The 10,778-nt window shown below is 48.6% G+C and overlaps 1 long non-coding RNA gene across 2 annotated transcripts; it reads left to right on the top strand.

The window, feature by feature from the left end:
* Nucleotides 1-867: 867 nt before the first annotated feature.
* LOC121014436 (uncharacterized) lies at nucleotides 868-4,634 on the top strand. 2 transcript variants are annotated; one of them, XR_005783213.1, is made up of 4 exons: nucleotides 868-967; nucleotides 1,281-2,282; nucleotides 2,907-3,483; nucleotides 4,410-4,598. It is a non-coding gene; the product is annotated as an uncharacterized LOC121014436 (long non-coding RNA). The 2 variants fall into 2 exon arrangements; XR_005783214.1 differs by lacking the exon at nucleotides 868-967 and having other exon boundaries at nucleotides 1,110-1,667; nucleotides 2,116-2,282; nucleotides 4,410-4,634.
* The last annotated feature ends 6,144 nt before the right edge of the window (nucleotides 4,635-10,778 follow it).

The raw sequence follows: 10,778 nt of genomic DNA, 5'->3' as shown, positions 1-10,778 counted from the left end.
GGAGGGTGTCTGAGCTGTGACCATCCCCACCTGATCAGGTCTGTGACAGCCCCCGTGTCTAGCCTCGGTGAATACATGCACAAAAACACGAGGGGTGCGTGGCTCAGGTTCTCACAGACTGCTACCTCTGGATATTGTAGCTGAAACTAGAAGTTTCCATTTGGCCGTGTGTGTGTGTGTGTGTGTGTGTGTGTGCGCGCGCGCAGACCCCTCTGTGTCTGAGTGTTGGACTATGTAAGGCTCTAGAAGGACCCTGCGCGTGGCTGAGGGTTGAGAGCTCCTCCAGGAGCTGTTGTCCCTCTCTGGAGACCGGCCTTGGGCATCAGGGGAATTCTGCAACAGTGATGGCACCTGACAGTCTTTTCACTGTCCTTGCAGGAATCTTTTGAACTCAGTATTTGGAACCAGCCCAAAGTCTCTTGGTACCGTGGGCAGCGATCCCTCTAGGCAAAACTGAAATGTCTGGAAAAGTAACAAGGCAGACCTATGAGTGCCTAAAACTGGTCCTTAAAGGAATTTTTCAGAAAGAAAAAAAAAAGGGGATTTAAAAATATTTTGAACAAAGAAAGAGACATCTTTGAAATAATCAAAGCACTTTCTAGGTTGATTCCTTTAGAGTTCTGTTCTATTTTGATTCTTAAGAGGTCTATTTTAATATTAAGGAGGTAAAAAAAAAAAAAAAAGAGTTCAGAACAGGAGATGATTTGCTCCTGCCTCACAGGAAGGTGGAGACAGTGTTGGGACAAGAACCTGATCCTAGGGTTCACCCCCACCCCACCCCCCCCCCCCCCAGGGTTTTCCCAGCCTGTTTCTGTTTCTGTTTACTTCTGTGTGTGTCTCTGGGCGTGTCCCCCTCTGGGTTGTGCACAAGCAGGCTCTAGGTGTGTCCCAGCTCAGAGCAGCTCCGCCAGCGGGGTGTTTCTCCCCTGCAGGGAAATTCCAGGGGGCAGTGCCGGCCTCAGCTGCGGTGAGACATTATTTCCTTGGGAGGAAACTGGCTCTCGGCAGCCAGGAAAGAAACAGTTTCCATTCTGAGAGGGAGGAGAGGAGGGAGGAGGGAGGAGGGAAGTGGGTGGGAGGAGGACGGGGGAGGAGGTGGGAGGGGAAAGAGGGTGGGTGGAGGGAGGGGAGAGGGGGAGGGGGAGGAGGCAGAAGGGAGTGGGGAGGTGGAAGGAGAGGAGGGAGGTGGGACGGAGCCACCCCAGGGCCCACAGGCCCGCGGGCTCCCTGAAGCCTCCAGACACGGTTTAAATTTAGCCCTTCTATTCTGGTTCTTGCAGCTCAGCCTCGCCCCGCAGCCATACAGCTGGCCAGTTTCCCCGAGCACAACTGCTCCTCCAGACAAGGTAGAGGGCGGAATGTGTAAGCTTTTCTCCTGGAGAGGGCACCCCCCCCCCCGCCGTGTCTTCTGGCCCTGTGGAATTAGGAGGTACAGAGGAATGGAAGAAACCCACCACCCTAACTCACATTCGGAACCTGGGGCCCCCATGTGCACGCGCTCCACTGACGCCACCCCCCTAAAGGATCATGGAGAGGAGGCCACGTGCTCAGCTGAGATGGGAACCGACCTAGTCCCGGTTCACTGGCTGGTGGAAACTCAGGCAAGAGAAGGAATGATTAAGGGGAACATGCAGGAGGAACAGCAAGGAGACATCATCCTAATTCCGGTGAGGCCACCTCATTCTGGTCTCTGCTCAGATGTCCCTTCCCTGACCACACCAGCCCCCACCTCTCCCTCCCTGCCTCTCACCTGCTTCCTTTTCTGCTGGTGTACCCGGCCATCTGATGATGGCATGTACACCTTTGTTTCATGGAAGATCCAGGAGAGCGGGGCTCGGCTTTGCTCACTGCCTGTCCCCAGCGTCTAGGGAAGTTGGCTGCATTAACTGAACACTTGCTCTGTGCCAGGCACTGTATCATGTGCTTTGAATGCGTTAAGTAATCTTAGCCTTACTGTGGTCCTGTGAGGGTTTTTACCCAAGTAGAAAAATGAAGCCCAGAGAAGTTAAGAATCTTGCCCAAGGACATAGGAGTTGACCCTGGCCCTCTGTGCTCCTACACATGCCCTGGATCGCCAACCATAGTGACTTGGCCCTTTCCTCCACCCTCGCACAGCCTCTGCTGGGGGGGACTACCCCGCTCCTTCTGCCCTTGCTGAATTCCCTGTGCCAGTCTCAGGAATGCTGAACCAAACCCCTAGACCCTGAGCACCCCCAACCAGCCTGGCCTTTGGACAAGGAGAAGAGGAGCATTCATACTGAAGGGATCCAGAATCTCTCACTGTGAGTGGTTTTTCCCATACTCCCAGTATCTAAAAGCAGAGTCTCCTGGAAGGATTCAGCTGTCACCAGTCTCCTCCTCAGGAGATGGGCTCTTTCCACTGGAGAGAAATCTGCTTTGGAGTAAGAAATCACATAAGCAGGTATTGTCACAAGACTACCATATTTCCTATCTGTTTTCCTAAGGGCCTACTTATCTTTCCTAAAAGCCATTTGATGGGACACCTGGGTGGCTCAGTCGGTTAAGCATCTGACTCATGGCTTCACCTCAGGTCATGATTTCATGGTTTTGTGAGTTTGAGCCCCCTCGTCGGGCTCTGCACCAACCGTGCGGAGCCTGCTTGGGATTCTCTCTCTTTCCCTCTATCCTGCCCCTCCCCTGCTCATGCTGTCTCTGTCTCTCTCAAAATAAATAAATAACATTAATAAATAAATAAATAAATAAATAAATAAATAAAATCCATTTGTTTTCCTGTAAATGCCCTTCTCCCCCTCCCCTTCCCCTATGAGGATGGTATAGAAGCCCCAAATTCTAACCACCTCCTTGAATTACATTTTTCTGTGAACTCACATGTATGTATATGAATTTTAAAATATCTCTTCTTTTGCAAATCTGTGTCTTGCCAGTTTAATTTGCATGTTCCCAAGAACTGAACCTAAGAGCGTACAGAAAAAAGTCTTCCTCCCAAACAATGCCAAGTTCAACCTGGAAGGAGAAACACCGGTGGTGCCATTTTTCAGATGGAAGGGGACCCGCTGACCCTGACCATTTGTTGGCAGTCAGGATGGATTTGTGCTAATTTTTCTGCTATCTGATCACTGTACATCCAAGGTCACTATGATCTCTGCAACTGAGTTTCTTTCACACAGAGCGAACAGACACTGGAACCTACTTCCTCAATCTGACTAACATGCTTCCAGTTAAAAGGCCCACCAGGAAGAGCCCCTGCCCCCAAGCAGCAGGTTCACTGGCCTAAGAGGGCAAAGTGGGCACTTACTCTGGGGGAAATCACTGTGGTCTGCAGTGCAACCCTTAGCTCTGTGGGCCAGAGGGGATCCCTTTGGCAAGACTGACTCACACTAATCAAACTCACCAAGCACCGATGTAAAAACCAGAATGCTATCTTCCTATTTTGCCGAGAAGCCTGCTTGGCCCACAAGATGCTTACGTTGGCAGGTGTGGATGGTCTCTCTTTCCTGCCGGGTGAGTCTGGCAGGAAACTATACTAGAATGAGAAGTATAGTGGGTGGGCCTGGAATCTATTGGTGTATCTCAGTGGCCCAAAGTGATGAAAGGGTCAGATGTCTATGAGAAGAAGCCCCCTGCTGGACGTGTGGTTTGTTGGGAGAAAGCACCCATTCTTCAGCTCAAAGCTTATTTCAGAGAATGGCATGTAAACCCTGATAAACTTGGAAACGGGAACTGCTCTTAGTGCAGGGACACAGGGCACCCATCCACCAGGCTCACCCCCAGGGAGCACTTAGATCTCTTAGCATCGTTCTGAGGTGTTCCCAGCCGGTGGCTGCTGGCCTGCGGACATATCTGGTGAGAGAAGCTGGGGAGGAGAGCTGGTTGGCTGCCAGTAGGAGAGTGACATTTATTATATAGAGCCCCATGGTTGGCTTGGGAAGACAAGGTTATCTTGTCTGGATAGACAGAGATCTTGAACCCTAGCACTTGGATTTGGGACACCACAAGTAGACTTCTACCCAAAGAGCAACTCACCCCTAGCCCTGCCCAAAATTTACCACGTAGTCATTTTTGGAATTAAGGTACAACAGTCCTGTGAGACCCCTTTTGAAAAGCAAATCCACCTAAAGAGGAATACAGAATTCTTTCACCTAGGATCCTTGGAATTTTGTAGGTGGGTAAATGAGTTCTAGAACTACCCTGCAATTTCTGGCTATATCTGAGTACTCCTGGTTCTGTGGAAAGACATTCTTTTTCCACAGACTGCTTGGAAATGACCAGAGCAGTAAAAAGGAAAGAACCAGGAGGGAAGTATTTATATGTAGATAGAAGCAATTTTCGAGACAATATTGTTAAACAAAAAAGCCAGGTGCAGACCAGGTGCCTAACATTTAAATAAGAAAAGGCAGAGTTCCAGCTCACGTTCATTTTTGCTTTAGATGTGGGGAGCGGCTCTGGAAGGAAGACGAAGCTGGTGAAGTTTGAGGCCAGTGGGACAGGGAGGGAGAGAAGCTTCTCACCACATTCTTATTTCGACTTTTAACTAGTGGCCCATGTGCTCAAAGAACAATTGGTTTTTAAAAATCCTTTCGGGGGGCACCTGGGTGGCTCAGTCGGTTAAGCGTCCGATCGGTCAGGTCATGATCTCACGGTCCGTGAGTTCGAGCCCCGCGTCGGGCTCTGTGCTGACAGCTCAGAGCCTGGAGCCTGCTTCGGATTCTGTGTCTGCCTCTCTCTCTGACCCTCCCCCGTTCATACTCTGTCTCTCTCTGTCTCAAAAATAAATAAACATTAAAAAAAATAATAAAATAAAAATCCATTCGGCCTGATACTCCACCACAGGTGCTCCTGCCTCTGGCTTCAAGTCCTAGTTCTGTGCTGGGCTGTTCACCTGCTCCCAAACCCTCATCACGGACCAGGCAGCACTACACATCTGCGGCGCAGGGACCCAGGGACCCTGGCAGGGAGCAAGTGTCGAGTGGGAGTGGCACGGAGGGACCTCGAGCAAGACTTGTGGCACAGTCCATATCTTCACTTACACCTCATAATGCCCAGAAAGACTAGAAGGACCACAAGCATCTAACCAAGGCCATGGGGTTAGGGAAACTGAAGGACTCAAAAAAAAAAAAAAAAAAAAAAAAGTCTGCTTTTTGCTCCTTTTCCTGCTTCTATTCTTGCTAGGACTTGCACCCCCGCCCCACTCTTCACATGCCTCATAACGCAAATAGCATATGTCCTCCTTGTAAAGGATGAGGAGTTCATGATTACTCTAGAACGGGTAATCTCTAAGGAAGGACCAGGTGAGAAAGACTGAAGGAAGACATCATATCTGTATTCCAGACCGCCCCCCCCCAACCTGCCCGCCACCCCGGCACAACACAACTCACCGCCAAGACCCACTGGTTCCAAGGAATAACACCCAGGCCCTGTGTTCTAACTGGGTCCTGGATGCCTGAGACGACCCATATACCAGACCCAGGAAAATAGAAGGGGCTCTCCTTTCCTTTCTGAGCCTCCCAGACACCTTGTACACGCTCGCTTGCGCTCTCTCGCTCGCTCGCTCGCTCTCGCTCTCGCTCTCTCTCCCTTCAGTAAGCTCTGCTTTTACCTCCTGCTGGCTTGAGTTTGATTTCTATCCTGGGAGCAGCCAGAGACCCTCTCAGCTGGTCCCTCAGGACCCCCCCACCCCTGGGTCCCCAGACCTGGCCTGCTGGCATTACCCCCAGGGTGTCATGTGGGCCACCCCCAGCAGATGGCAGCATGTAGCTGGCCTGCTGAGGAAGGGTGCCAGGCACACACAGCACCCAGGAATGGGGACTGGATGCCCAGAGAGAGGACTGGCAGGGTGATTCTGAGGGCAGGAGGTGCTGTGGACAGGACTGAGCAGGCCCCTTCATCTCTTCTGTTCCATAGGCCACTCTGGAGTCTGGTGAGACCCTTGGACCCTTCCCAGAGTGAGACTTTTAGTTGTTTGCTTTTAAGTAATCTCTACACCCAACATGGGGCTCTAACTCACAACCCAGAGATCAAGAGTCACATGCTCTACGAACTGAGCCATCCAGGTACCCCCAGAGTAAGATTTTTAAATGCATAAAGTAAAATGCCCAGGATTACAAACGAGGCAAGTTATACTGAAATACAGTATAGTGGTGGGCCTGATAACTTCTATGATTTTGAAGTCATGATGAGTGTACATATTCAAAATGTTGGCAACTGTGATGTGTTATGAAAATAGCTGTCACTCCCAGTAGGGACAAAGTCCCGGTAACCGCCTGCACTAATGTGATGTGATGTCTACACACACAATGGAAGGAAATGCTAGATTTCAATGAAAGATTAACGAAAACAGACATGTAAAAATTTCCCTTCCAAATTCATGGACTCCTAGAACCTTGATCACAGGCGAAGAAACTGAGGAATGAAGGTTTGAAGGGGCACCAAGTGGGGAAGAAAAGATGGATTTCTAGCCCATCTCTCCAAACCAGTGTGTACTTTCTTTTTTTTTTTTTTTAATTTTTTTTTTTCAACGTTTATTTATTTTTTGGGACGGAGAGAGACAGAGCATGAACGGGGGAGGGGCAGAGAGAGAGGGAGACACAGAATCGGAAACAGGCTCCAGGCTCTGAGCCATCAGCCCAGAGCCCGATGCCGGGCTCGAACTTCCGGACCGCGAGATCGTGACCTGGCTGAAGTCGGCGCTTAACCGACTGCGCCACCCAGGCGCCCCAAATAAAAACATTTTTAAAAAACAAAGTGAGTGTCAGAAACAAAACCAAAAAAAATGTCAGAGACACAAAAGGGGTCTGGGGACTGGTCTAGCTTCTGCTAGGACACTTTGCAGCTGGACACAGGCACGAAGTTTACGAGGGTGGATGTCCCACCCAACCCCTCCAGGCTCTCTGGTGACAGTTGAAAAACAGGGCCCGGCTGGAAGACCGGTCAGGGTTTCTCTCCCTCTCATTTCTCCAACTCCCCTCCAACGTCCCCCCTCTGCCACCCCATCCACTGCACTTCTGGAGAGACCATGCCCTCGGAGCTGGAAGCCAAGAAATCCCCAGGAGCCTCCTCCCTTGGGAAGGTAGTTCACCCCAATAATGGCCAACAGCAAGGAAGCCGGGGGAAGGCCTTCCTTCTGCTCATGCTTCAATCTTAACAGATACTCTGAGTCTTACTAAAAAGAGAAGCACAGGGGCACCTGGGTGGCTCAGTGGGTTAGGCGTCTGACTTCAGCTCAGGTCACGATCTCACGGTTTGTGGGTTCAAGCCCTGCATCAGGCTCTGCACTGATAGCTTGGAGCCTGGAGCCTGCTTTGGATTCTGTGTCTCCCTCTCTCTCTGCTCCTCCCCCACTTGTGCTCTTTCTCTCTCAAGCATAAATAAACATTTTGTAAAAATTAAAAAAAGAGAGAGAGAAACACAGGCCAAAAATGGCAACACCAGGCCAGGCCAAGTCACCAAACTGGGCTCAACACCTAACCTGATTGCAGTTTCAACCTCTGCTAGAATGGAAGTTTTAGCCTGTCAATTGGCTTGTTTTAAGTTTATTGTTTTTTTAAAGTAATCTTTATATCCAACATAGGGCTCGAACTCCTGTCACCTGGGTCCTCTGCCTCCCCAAAAGGAACAGGAGATAATCCACCCAGCAAGACCTTCCCTGCCCTTTCCCTTAAAGGAAAGTGACTCTGCCTCAAGCAATCCTTTCTTCTCTTTTGCTAATAACTTCCTCGCCCCACCCTCCTTCCTATAAAAACTTTCCATTTTGTACAACTCTTGGAGGTTCCCCTCTACTTGCTAGAGAGGATACTGCCCAATTCATCAGTTGCTGAATTAGATCTTCAATTTACTCAGCTGAATTTTTGTTCTTTAGCAGTCTGAACCTAAAAACAGGGCAAGGGCACCTGAGTGGCTCAGTCGGTTAAGCATCCGGCTCAGGTCAGGATCTCAAGGTTGGTGTGTTTGAGCCCTGCCTCAGGCTCTGTGCTGACAGCTCTGAGCCTGGAGCTGCTTTGGTTTCTGTCTCTCTCAAAATAAATAAACATTAAAAAAAAAATTTTTTTTTAAGTTATTTAAAAAACAGGTCAGCCAGATGCAGTTTACCAATTGTTTGTTTGTTTGTTAAGATTTTATTTTTGGGGGCCCCTGGGTGGCTCAGTCAGTTAAGCCTCTGACTTCGGCTCAGGTCATGATGTCACTGCTGGTGGGTTGGTGGGTTCGAGCCTTGCGTGGGGATCTGTGCTGACAATTCAAGAGCCTCGAGCCTGCTGTGGATTGTGTCTCCCTCTCTCTCTGCCCCTCCCCCACTCACTCTTGATCTTTATCTCTAAGATAAACATTAAAAAAAAAGATTTTTTTAAAAAGTAATCTCTACAGTCAACATGGGGCTCAAACTCACAACCCCAAGATTAAGAGTTGCATGCTCAACCGACTGAGCCCGGGTACAGTCTTACTTTATGTCTCAGGGCTTGGCATATTCCTTTTCAGTTTCACTTGTGTTTTAAAAAATTTGAAACCCACATGAAAATAAGCAAAATGGATGCCCATTTACCCCCCAACCAGATTCTACAATTATCAATCTTCTGATAATTTTGCTTGACCTGGTGGATTCACCCAGTTTTGAAAATCAATTAATAAGTTTAGCCAATAGATGGTTGAATACTCAAGTAGTAATCTCTTAAGAAGGAGTGCAAAAGGCTGAGGAGAAGAGATAAATTGGAAAGACTTCAGGAAGCACGTGCACGTGTGCATGCGTGCGTGTGTGTGCGTGTGCGTAGTGTTTTTAAATGCCAAGAAATAGATCTGTAAGGATACATAGCAAATGCTGAAGGTCCCCTGGGGGTAGCAGGAGCAGGAAGAGAGATGAGACACAGGCTTCTGCATTTTATTTGTATAGGTGTCAGCATTTTTCAAAAAAATTTAACCACAAGCATGTACTACCATTGGACTTCTAAAAAATTATAAAATAGGGGCACCTGGGTGGCTTAGTTCGTTAAGCATCTGACTCTTGATTTCAACTCAGATCATGATCTCACGGTTTGTGAGTTTAAGCCCATGCTGGCAGTGAGGAGCCTGCTTGGGATTCTCTTTCTCTCTCTCTCTCTCTCCTCTCCCCCCCCCCACCTCTGCCCCTCCTACTCATGCTCTCTCTCTTTCTCAATATAAATAAATAAACTTAAAATTTTTTTTAATTAAAAATTATAAAATAAGAAAAAGTCTTTTTCAAAGACTTTCTTTTTCTCAAGTACTGTCAGCCCACTGAACAGGAGCTGAAAATGGGTTTATAAGTAACACAGGAAAAGTCTTCCTTAAACTTTAGCTTGAGGGCTTGGAATTTCCAACAGGGACAATAGAAAGGAGACATTCTCAGCAGGGTCTTCAGTTAAGATTCTCCTTATCAAGCCCACAGCCTGCCCTTCCAACAGTAGTTTACCAAAGCCTGAAAGAGGTGTTGCCTAGCTAGTGAATGGCCTATGGACGGAGGTGATGCTGGAGTATCTGGAGGCTCTCTCTCTGGGGTCTTGCCAAAGGAATTGATACATTTTCTGATGAGGGATGGACCAGCTGCTAGCAACCCAGAATTGTTGAGGTTCCAGATTTGGAGTAATCTATGCCTCCAAAAAGCCACACCTGAGAGCTTTAGAAAAGCACTTCTCTGATGTGAAATGTGCCAGGAAGCCCTGGAGGCAGATTCTGATTCAATAACTCTGGGGTGGGGCCCCAAGACTCTACATTTCTTTCCTTTTTTAAATTTTAAAAAATTTTCTTTTTTAATATTTTATTTATTTTTGAGAGAGACAGAGAGAGAGAGAGAGAATGAGAATGAGTGGGGGAGGGGCAGAGAGAGAAGGAGACACAGAATCCGAAGCAGGCTCCAGGCTCTGAGCTGTCAGCACACAGCCCGATGCGGGACTTGAACTGGTGAACCACAAGATCGTGACCTGAGCCGAAGTCGGACGCTCAACCAACTGAGCCACCCAGGCACCCCAAGACTCTGCATTTCTAACCAGCTTCCTGGCCCACAGCCTTGAGTAGGGAGGTTCTGGAGTACTTGACCTAGAGGCCCTCTACCCTCTCGAACTTGCTCCTTTGACTCCACAGCCTGTCAACATACATTAAAATGTGGCTGACAGTTCCTGGTGCCATAGTATGAGCTTGACTGCTGCATCCCTCACTCCTGAGGGACACTGGTGTCACTATGTTTGGGCACAACTTCATCATGGTACTGGTGCCAGCTTCCCAGATTGAGCCTTCTCATCCCACGCCTAGCCCCGCAGAGTGGTCAGGTGCAGAGCAGGGGGTGGGGTACAGCCCTCCCTGCCCAACCTTACCTTCCATGAAGTGCCTTAGCTGCCTAGGCAAGCGTGCATTTCTCAACCTGCCCATGAAACCAGTTTCCCCAGATCCTTACAAAATGGTTCCTTACAAAACGGATCCTTACAAAATGGTTCCCCGTAGGGTGTGCCTCCCCCATCCAGTTGTGGAACAGAAACCATTTGTCAAAAACTGAAAAATGGGAATAAATGTTGTTGAAAGGACATGAGGAATCATATTCTTCTACTTTTTTTTTTTTTTTTGAGAGAGAGTGAGAGAACACAAGCAGAGGAGGAGCAGAGGGAGAGGGAGGGAGAGAATCTTAAACTTCATCTCATGATCTCATGATCCATCTCATGAGCCTGAGATCATGACCTGAGCCAAAATCAAGAGTTGGACGTTTAATCGACTGAGCCACCCAGGCGCCCCCTCCTACTTTTTCGTATGTTGAAAATTATTTAATTTTTTTTTTAATTTAAGGGTGGCTCAGTCGGTTAAGC

This window comes from Herpailurus yagouaroundi, unplaced genomic scaffold, assembly GCF_014898765.1.
Source record: "Herpailurus yagouaroundi ecotype Mexico unplaced genomic scaffold, PumYag 202, whole genome shotgun sequence".
In the NCBI taxonomy this organism is placed as follows: Eukaryota; Metazoa; Chordata; class Mammalia; order Carnivora; family Felidae; genus Herpailurus; species Herpailurus yagouaroundi.
This window is presented reverse-complemented; position numbering and strand designations above follow the sequence as displayed.